Source organism: Asterias rubens, chromosome 11, assembly GCF_902459465.1.
Source record: "Asterias rubens chromosome 11, eAstRub1.3, whole genome shotgun sequence".
In the NCBI taxonomy this organism is placed as follows: Eukaryota; Metazoa; Echinodermata; class Asteroidea; order Forcipulatida; family Asteriidae; genus Asterias; species Asterias rubens.
Window position 1 is genome coordinate 10306453 of NC_047072.1, and position 11554 is coordinate 10318006.

An 11554-nucleotide genomic window follows, 5' to 3' on the forward strand; every position below is an offset into this window, starting at 1 on the left:
TTTTTCGCAGTGAGACTGAGAACAATAAAAAACCAAAGACCCGTGGATTTGCTTTTGCCGCGAACCATCAAACCATTTTAATTAAAGGGACACACCGGCTTCGTTGGGCTATTTAGGCTACAAAATACACTAAAACATGATTCTAAAGGTCTTCCAGGAATGGAGAAGAATAGTTGCTAAAGAAACCATCAAATTTGGCCGTTTTTAACGCATTTTCAAAAAAAGAAGGTCACGTGGATTATCCGAACCACTTTTTTGGTTCGGATAACCCACGTGACCTTCGGAGATAGTTTTACTTCCAGCCGTATAAAAATAAATTAAAAATATATTACTAAACCAAATTTTCTAATTTTTGGTTACAAGAACCATCTATAAAAACATTATTTTTATGATTCTACACCCCTAAATTGCGTAAAACTGTGAGCCGGTGTGTCCCTTTAAGTTCAGTTCAATATAAATTGTACAAACTACTACAAGGTTCATGATTTTGCTCGTGCTGTGAAAATAACGTGGGACATTCCTATAACTTCGGCTTGAATGCAATTTACTTAAATTGTGTAATGTTTTTATTTTATTTTAAATGTGACCCATGTGTCACAGTGGGCTCCTCAGAGTTAACTCCAAATTGCACGCTCGGTATGTAAATACTTTGATTCGCTAGTATAGGTAAGAAAATCTCCCTTAAAAAATGCATGAATGAGCTTGGAACATAAATTCTTGATAGGCCTTTATATACTTTACAAAACCAGGCAATAGGCTTATACATCATGTAAACCATGAATGGATGAAAAAGCCTCCCATGGTACGTGTGAACAGAAGCTTGAGTTACAAGTTTCCGGCACACTCACGGCTGTTTCCTGTTTCACCAAGGTCAACAGCAGTGTGAATCCATACCATGCGCGACAAACTGACAAAAATGCCAGAGCCTACTAATAATACGCCATGTTGTCTTACGATGGATTTTGCTTTGTGCATGAAATCGAGCCATGTGGCTTATATCCATTTGTGTCTAGGCAGAAATTCAACGACCCTGTTGTTGTGTCAATGCACGAGATATTTGACAGTACATGCAATATTGTGAAGGGGGTAGCTTCAGTGCAAGCTGATGCAAGGGATTGATTCCATCCAATGCTTTAATTTGCAGAATACTACTCAAAACAAAATAATTGTGAAACTTGTTGTACTTGCCATAATCACACATTTACCCTCTGAAAGGTGCTGGACTAAAGAACACAAATTGAAATAGTTTCATTGAACCAGATGTATAAGATACTGCCATTGTTTTATTAATTCGAACCCCGGCATGCCAGTTGATCAGTCTCGCGGATGTATTATTAGCCAGGCCCCCACAAACACGGAATTGAAGAGAGCAGAGTTAAAACACTGACCTCCCTCCAAACCCCGTCCAAGAGGGGGCCTAGGGGACCTTCAACCAACCCCCATACTCGCACCCTTGATGGGTAACAGCGGTGTGGAAGAATGATTGGTCTTCAGTCCCCCTGGCCAAAGAGACTAGAAGAAGATTGACCCCACGCCACGACCAGGTCCATCTCATCCCGCATGCAGGACGGAGAACGAGGAGCAGCGAGAATCAGGAAAAAGTGATGCCGGTGTGCCCTTGATCTGCCCGGGTAGAGTGCGTCCGAGGCAGCCACCGGCGTCGGACTATACAATCCAGAGTCTATTGAACACTACACGTATTGAAATACGTCGTGCCGCACTGGTTGATGGAATACCCTGGGGGTGCTGGGAAGTCCGTCTCTGTCGGTGCATTTCTTGGGCCGTCTAGCATGGGCCCCGTGGCTCGGAGGCCCCGGCCCCATGTAGACGGCGACAGCGAGGGCGATGGTTGGTTTCTCAGTGCTATGAACTCGATGTGACCCACTGACGAACAAGCCGTGTGAGAGCTCTTATATAGCCTTACTAGCCGGCCGGGAAAGCAGATGACTCACGCACGTCAAAGGTCCAACCCGCTGGAGAAAAATCTAGAATGTCTATGACACGTCAAGTATTAAAGCATGATGAAATAAAAAAAAAATCAAAATTGAAACGTTGACGTTCTGAATTTTGGTTTTGTTCAGTGTTCCAGACGTTTCCATGCTACATTCCAAGCCTACATCACACCCCCCCCCCCCCCCCCAACACACACAAAACAATAAATAACGAAAAGCAATGAACCTTGAAAATCACTGAGTCATACTGTTTCCAGGGCTGTGTCCTTCGGTTTTTATTGTCCCATTTTCCAAATTGAAATGAATGAAAATTTTTATTTTCGCATTATTCGAAATTTTGTTATACGTGTAAAATTAAGCTTATGATAATAATGGAAAGTAAACGGAAAGGAAATGACACAATCAAAACAACACCAAGCACTTTCAACAGAAAGCGGTAAAGTCACTGATTAGGCCTAATTTTGGTTTGAGTGTTTTCAGCGCTTCTGCATGGGTCCCCATTACTTATCGTAGTTTTTAGAATGTGCTATGTGCATGAAGAAGAAAACCTGAACAAAATACATGACGCTTTTAATAATATCTCGCAACTTCGACGACCATGAGCTCAAATTTTCACATGTTTGTTATTATTTTTATGCATAATGTTGAGATACACCAAGTGAGAAGACTGGTCTTTGACAATTACCAATAGTGTCCACTGCCTTTAACACATTTAATTCGCAGTGAGACTGAAAACAAAGACCCGTGGGTTTGCTTTTGCCGCAAACCATCAAACCATTTTAATTAAAGGGACACACCGGCTTCGTTGGGCTATTTAGGCTACAAAATACACTAAAACATGATTCTAAAGGTCTTCCAGGAATGGAGAAGAATAGTTGCTAAAGAAACCATCAATTTGGCCGTTTTAACGCATTTTCAAAAAAAGAAGGTCACGTGGGTTATCCGAACCACTTTTTTGGTTCGGATAACCCACGTGACCTTCGGAGATAGTTTTAGTTCCAGCCGTATACAAATAAATTAAAAATATATTACTAAACCAAATTTTCTAATTTTTGGTTACAACAACCATCTATAAAAACATTATTTTTATGATTCTACACCCCTAAATTGCGTAAACTGTGAGCCGGTGTGTCCCTTTAAGTTCAGTTCAATATAAATTGTACAAACTACTACAAGGTTCATGATTTTGCTCGTGCTGTGAAAATAACGTGGGACATTCCTATAACTTCGGCTTGAATGCAATTTACTTAAATTGTTTAATGTTTTTATTTTATTTTAAAAATGTGACCCATGTGTCACATGGGGGCTCCTCAGAGTTAACTCCAAATTGCACGCTCGGTATGTAAATACTTTGATTTGCTAGTATAGGTAAGAAAATCTCCCTAAAAACAATGCATGAATGAGCTTGGAACATAAATTCTCGATAGGACTTTATATACTTGACAAAACCAGGCAATAGGCTTATACATCATGTAAACCATGAATGGATGAAAAAGCCTCCCATGGTACGTGTGAACAGAAGCTTGAGTTACAAGTTTCCGGCACACTCACGGCTGTTTCCTGTTTCACCAAGGTCAACAGCAGTGTGAAGCCATACCATGCGCGACAAACTGACAAAAATGCCAGAGTCGACTAATACGCCATTTCAAAACAGATTATTCGTCAACATTGTACACCAGTGGTGTTTTGTGAGCTGTTCAGCACGTATTATCCGTATTCGATACCAATTTTCAATTACATTTTCGTCCTTTCGAGGTATTCGGAGTGAGAGTCAACTCCTGCTGCATTACGACGATATTTCATCATGGGGATGCATACTTTGCGAGCAAGATTAACATTCAGATTGTTTCTGTTTCGAGAAAATTCTACCAGATTAAAGGCACGTAAATTTTGTTTAGTTCATTTTCTGGTTCGAGAAATTCTACAATTTCACAGCACGTCACATTAGTTTGTAAGCGGTGCCGAAACTACAACCCTTTCCTTAAAATAATGCCCTATCAAGGGTGCACATTGTTTTGGTAGATGGCACTTTTGGCCAATGAAAACTGTAGTTTCCCTTTGCATTTCTCTTAAAGGAGCTAATTTCCAACGGGTCATGTTCAATAAGGTAATCGGACACAAGTTAAAACAAGTAGGCCTACATGCAGGCCAGGTCTGCCGGAGATTATGTTCCCCATTAGGAAAATACTTGGGCTTTAGGTAAGGAGGATGTTTCAAAAGAGGGCGCTATCAGAAGAAGTTTGTACACAGTTCGCCGTATGGGGGACAGTAAATCAGAAGGCTCAGGGGGGGGGGGGGGGGGGGGGGGCAAAATCTCATACCCACCACACCGGGCTTTACCCGACTGCCAAAATGGTATCGATCAAAGTTTTGCTGTTATTTCGAGGTAATCTAACCAATACTGACAATGTTGTCTTACGATGGATTTTGCTTTGTGCATGAAATCGAGCCATGTGGCTTATATCCATTTGTGTCTAGGCAGAAATTCAACGACCCTGATGTTGTGTCAATGCACGAGATATTTGACAGTACATGCAATATTGTGAAGGGGGTAGCTTCAGTGCAAGCTGATGCAAGGGATTGATTCCATCCAATGCTTTAATTTGCAGAATACTACTCAAAACAAAATAATTGTGAAACTTGTTGTACTTGCCATAATCACACATTGACCCTCTGAAAGGTGCTGGACTAAAGAACACAAATTGAAATAGTTTCATTGAACCAGATGTATAAGATACTGCCATTGTTTTATTAATTCGAACACCGGCATGCCAGTTGATCAGTCTCGCGGATGTATTATTAGCCAGGCCCCCACAAACACGGAATTGAAGAGAGCAGAGTTAAAACACTGACCTCCCTCCAAACCCCGTCCAAGAGGGGGCCTAGGGGACCTTCAACCAACCCCCATACTCGCACCCTTGATGGGTAACAGCGGTGTGGAAGAATGATTGGTCTTCAGTCCCCCTGGCCAAAGAGACTAGAAGAAGATTGACCCCACGCCACGACCAGGTCCATCTCATCCCGCATGCAGGACGGAGAACGAGGAGCAGCGAGAATCAGGAAAAAGTGATGCCGGTGTGCCCTTGATCTGCCCGGGTAGAGTGCGTCCGAGGCAGCCACCGGCGTCGGACTATACAATCCAGAGTCTATTGAACACTACACGTATTGAAATACGTCGTGCCGCACCGGTTGATGGAATACCCTGGGGGTGCTGGGAAGTCCGTCTCTGTCGGTGCATTTCTTGGGCCGTCTAGCATGGGCCCCGTGGCTCGGAGGCCCCGGCCCCATGTAGACGGCGACAGCGAGGGCGATGGTTGGTTTCTCAGTGCTGTGAACTCGATGTGACCCACTGACGAACAAGCCGTGTGAGAGCTCTTATATAGCCTTACTAGCCGGCCGGGAAAGCATATGACTCACGCACATCAAAGGTCCAACCCGCTGGAGAAAAATCTAGAATGTCTATGACACGTCAAGTATTAAAGCATGATGAAATAAAAAAAAAAAAAAAATTGAAACGTTGATGTTCTGAATTTTGGTTTTGTTCAATGTTCCAGACGTTTCCATGCTACATTCCAAGCCTACATCACACCCCCCCCCCCACACACACAAAACAATAAATAACGAAAAGCAATGAACCTTGAAAATCACTGAGTCATACTGTTTCCAGGGCTGTGTCCTTCGGTTTTTATTGTCCCATTTTCCAAATTGAAATGAATGAAAAATTTTATTTTCGCATTATTCGAAATTTTGTTATACGTGTAAAATTAAGCTTATGATAATAATGGAAAGTAAACGGAAAGGAAATGACACAATCAAAACAACACCAAGCACTTTCAACAGAAAGCGGTAAAGTCACTGATTAGGCCTAATTTTGGTTTGAGTGTTTTCAGCGCTTCTGCATGGGTCCCCATTACTTATCGTAGTTTTTAGAATGTGCTATGTGCATGAAGAAGAAAACCTGAACAAAATACATGATGCTTTTAATAATATCTCGCAACTTCGACGACCATGAGCTCAAATTTTCACATGTTTGTTATTTTATGCATATGTTGAGATACACCAAGTGAGAAGACTGGTCTTTGACAATTACCAATAGTGTCCACTGCCTTTAACACATTTTTTTTCGCAGTGAGACTGAGAACAATAAAAAACCAAAGACCCGTGGATTTGCTTTTGCCGCGAACCATCAAACCATTTTAATTAAAGGGACACACCGGCTTCGTTGGGCTATTTAGGTTAAACAATACACTAAAACATGGTTCTAAAGGTCTTCCAGGAATGGAGAAGAATAGTTGCTAAAAGAAACCACCAAATTTGGCCGTTTTAACGCATTTTCAAAAAAAGAAGGTCACGTGGGTTATCCGAACCACTTTTTTGGTTCGGATAACCCACGTGACCTTCGGAGATAGTTTTACTTCCAGCCGTATAAAAATAAATTAAAAAAATATTACTAAACCAAATTTTCTAATTTTTGGTTACAACAACCATCTATAAAAATTAATATTATTTTTATGATTCTACACCCCTAAATTGCGTAAACTGTGAGCCGGTGTGTCCCTTTAAGTTCAGTTCAATATAAATTGTACAAACTACTACAAGGTTCATGATTTTGCTCGTGCTGTGAAAATAACGTGGGACATTCCTATAACTTCGGCTTGAATGCAATTTACTTAAATTGTTTAATGTTTTTATTTTATTTTAAAAATGTGACCCATGTGTCACATGGGGGCTCCTCAGAGTTAACTCCAAATTGCACGCTCGGTATGTAAATACTTTGATTCGCTAGTATAGGTAAGAAAATCTCCCTAAAAAAAATGCATGAATGAGCTTGGAACATAAATTCTTGATAGGCCTTTATATACTTTACAAAACCAGGCAATAGGCCTCCCATGGTGTGAACAGAAGCTTGAGTTACAAGTTTCCGGCACACTCACGGTTGTTTCCTGTTTCACCAAGGTCAACAGCAGTGTGAATCCATATACTGTACCATGCGCGACAAACTGACAAAAATGCCAGAGTCGACTAATACGCCATTTCAAAACCGATTATTCGTCAACATTGTACACCAGTGGTGTTTTGTGAGCGGTTCGGCACGTATTATTCGTATTCGATACCAATTTTCAATTACATTTTCGTCCTTTCGAGGTATTCGGAGTGAGAGTCAACTCCTGCTGCATTACGACGATGTTTCATCATGGGGATGCATACTTTGCGAGCAAGATTAACATTCAGATTGTTTCTGTTTCGAGAAAATTCTACCAGATTAAAGGCACGTCAATTTTGTTTAGTTCATTTTCTGGTTCGAGAAAATTATACAATTTCACAGCACGTCACATTAGTTTGTAAGCTGTGCCGAAACTACAACCCTTTCCTTAAAATAATGCCCTATCAAGGGTGCACATTTTTTTGGTAGATGGCACTTTTGGCAAATGAAAACTGTAGTTTCCTTTTGCATTTCTCTTAAAGGAGCTAATTTCCAACGGGTCATGTTAAATAAGGTAATCTGACACAAGTTAAAACAAGTAGGCCTACATGCAGGCCAGGTCTGCCGGAGATTATGTTCCCCATTAGGAAAATACTTGGGCTTTAGGTAAGGAGGATGTTTCAAAAGAGGGCGCTATCAGAAGAAGTTTGTACACAGTTCGCCGTATGGGGGACAGTAAATCAGAAGGCTCAGGGGGGGGGGGGGGGGGGGGGGCAAAATCTCATACCCACCACACCGGGCTTTACCCGACTGCCAAAATGGTATCGATCAAAGTTTTGCTGTTATTTCTATTCGCTTATATATATAAGCGTGCAGGGGCCAATTTCATAGAGCTGCTTTAGCAAAGAATTTGTCTAAGCACGAAAACAGCTCGCTTATTCTACACATGTTATTGGCCAAAATTGTATGCTATATATATAGCATGAGTCTGATATAGGGGGAGGGCACCAGAATCTCCTGCCACACCGGAGCTGCACCATGTTCTTGGAAAAAAAAAATCGATCCAACCCCAAACCTGTAGATAATGTAAAACATGCAACAAGAGAAATTGTTACGTTTTACATTGCTATTTTGTTGCTATTATAAAGTTACTGTTGTTTGCTTTTGGTATTGGAAAGGCAGAGCCGAGACTGGGATCATTCTTAGATGTAATTTTATGACGTGCACGTAGAAGCGTTACTTTCCAAATCAAAGTAAAGATCAATTTCGCAATTTTCATGAAAATTAGGAAAATATGTTTCATTATTTTTGTTTTGTTATGAAAATATGCGTATAGTCCAGGACTCGTGTCTGATGTCAGTTTCGTTTTAAATTGACAGAAATTGACTCTGAATTAATTGTTAACTTAAAAAAAAAACAAGTAAAACATATAATAGGCCTAGCATTCGATTCAATATATTTATATTTTAGTGTATAAGGAAATGGTCTAAGTGAGGCAGCCCGGCGATTGCACAACCAGTAGTAACCAATAAGTGCATATATACGTCATGACGCGTCAGCTTATCCTCCTACCACAGATAGCTTGCACACTCAGCAATTCCATTGCCAAACGTAGTCTTTGTGCGGGCGTTAAAAAATGACCCACGGTCCTCTAACACTAACAAAACATTCATAATACACGACTGACAACACGACGTGAGACTACAAGTACATGACGTCACCCTTTCTGCATAGATACGACATCAAACAATAGACTGTTTACATGCGTAAAAATAGACTCGTTACGTGGGTGTTTTTCAGGAGGAGGCGCCTATATAAACCCCTGCCACACTGAGCAGAGTTAGGTTTTCTCAGCGGTGCGTTGAAATGCGTAACAATGGGGACTCCTCACTTCGTCTACATCGCAACCTACATCCCAAGCGACGACGTATGGAAATAATACTTCGCTCCGGGGCTGCTTTTGAGTAGCCCCATTGCTCGCCATCTTGATGGCAAACCTTAAGGACAGACTCGGCCCGGGCTCGGCAACCTCCCATAGACGGCCGCGCAGTCACCCTTTAAGGGTGCTAGCGGTGGGAGGGCGTCGGGGATACCCCGGCCCCACTTGTACAGTCTCTGGTGCGCTTTTGTTGTGCGTTCTGACTTAAGGCGTACTTCATTTAAATATTCGCACCGATTCTGTATTTGCGGGGGAAAACACAATCATCTGCATCCAGCAAGTCAGCATGTCTTCTGTCGTCACTTCCACGGCAAGGCCAGATAAAATAAAAACTTGAAGCTTTATACATGTATGTATTTTTTATTTCTGACGTAAAAAAGGGAATGTTTTAAGGATCTCAGATGAAGAAAAAAAAGAACAGCCGGTTCTCTTTTTAAATATGTCGGGCGGCCATTTTGGGAAACAAATTAGAGAAAAAAGGCCGCCCTCCCCTTTTTCCAAAAAGCAGGACACTAGATAATTATGTTTTGGGGCCAACCTGCACGTTATAAAAGGTTTTATTTTTTTTCCCCTGTAAGATGAGACTAAGAGGAGCCACAAGGCTCATCGAGTCCCGATTTCACGAAGAGCTATGATAATGGAATGATTTGTGTATCTTTATGCAATCAATTGATTGGAAAAGAGAGTTTTTGGTTATTGAAGAACAATCTCCAGTCACAGTATATGTACAAAATACTTATATGCCAGAAGACAAGATCATTATGTAAAATATCCTGAGAGTTTTATTAATACAGTATTGAGTATTCTACAATAAAATTTGACTCGGTCAAATAAAAAGGATACATGACACTGACAGCACGAAAAATATGAATACTCGTCAAAAAGTGGAAACTGCCAAGTTTGTACCCCCCCCCAACCCATTTTATTTCGTCAGGAACTGCATTACCATGTGTACGCAGACGACACTCAGCTATACATCACGTTTAAATCTTCTCAAGAAAACGCCAATGCATCTATTGCAAGACTTGAGAAATGCATCCAAGAGATTCGACGTTGGACACAACAAAACTTCCTGAAGTTAAATGATGATAAGACAGAGTTCCTTCTATTTGGGTCACGTCAACAGTTAACTAAGGTTTCAGTGCCATACATCTCCATCGGTGATGCTCGGATAGCTCCCTCGCTGAAAGCTCGGAACTTAGGGGTTATTTTTGATTCATCAATGACACTTCAGCCACACATCAACAACATTGTTCGTTTATCATCATATCACATCAGGAATATAGGTAAGATTCGCAAGTACTTGGACAAAAGTGCCACTGAAAAGGTCATTCACGCATTTGTTACTTCTCGTCTTGACAACGGCAATGCTCTTCTCTACAGTCTTCCTAACAACCAGATTTCCAGACTTCAACGGCTCCAAAATACTGCTGCCCGCATTGTGACACTGTCTAGAAAATCGTGTTCTATCACCCCCATTCTGAAACAACTACACTGGCTCCCTATCTCTCAACGAATCATCTTCAAGCTGATGCTCATTGTCCACAAAGCTCTTAATGGCAAGGCTCCCCACTATATTTCTGAACTGCTTCAAGTTTACACTCCATCAAGGAATCTTCGATCAAGTTCTATGCTTCTCCTCATTGAACCCAAGTCTCGACACTCATGGGGTGACAGGTCTTTTTCTTCAGCCGCGCCACGCATCTGGAACTCTCTACCACTTAATCTTCGATCTTGTCTTTGTACTGCAAAATTCAAGTCTCTTCTCAAAACTTATCTTATGTCACAGGTTTTCAATGACTAATTTTGTTGTGTCTGTTTTTTCTTTGTGTTGTGTATTGTTTTTGTTTTGTTTTTGGTTTTACTGCGCCTTGAACACCCAGCAGGGTGGATATGTGCGCATTACAAGTCTTATTATTATTATTATTATTATAACAAAACTATTGTTTTTTGGTTTTTACTTCCTCCATCGTTTAAGAATTTATTATGCGTGTCGATACGATCCACTTTACACCTAAATATTGCGAGAGGGTTGTGCAATTCTACCTCCATGGTTGTGCAATAAAGGCAGAATTATCGCCGCAGGCTGTTTACAACCCGACTGCTTTTTAGAACCCGACTGCTGTTTACAGTCCGACCTCTCTTTGCGCGGCCCTACTTCTTGCTGTTCACAACCGACTGCTGTTTATAATCCTACGGCCTCTTCTTTACGGCCGGCCCGACTGCTCTTTGCGGCCCGACTGCTGTTTTACAACCGACCACTGTTTACAACCAACTGCTGTTTACAACCTGACGGCTGTTCAATGTTTAAACAAAATAAAATAAAGGCTTGAGACTAATGCAACTGTTTCTGTGAGCATAGAAACATGATGAACGATTAAACCAGGTTGGGATTAATCAGTAAATCTGGAGAACCTTTCATTTTCAAGAATGTTGTTCTACAAAACTCCAGATATGCAAATATTTTCATCAATCAGTTCGTTTCCCTCACATTGATTGTATTCTTTCCTTGAAATCAGGGCCCAATTTCATAAAGCTGTAGTAAGCAGTAAATACTGCTTGAAAAGTTTCTTTGCTAAACTCATGTTGATTGGGGCACCAGTCACAACAACAATGTAAATATAATGGAATTTTGGCTGGTAACCTATTTCATTTTAGCAATACTTTTCACTGCTTAGTAAGTTTTTTGTTGTTACAGGCTTTATGAAATTTGGCCCTGGTATCCTAGGTCGGTTTATA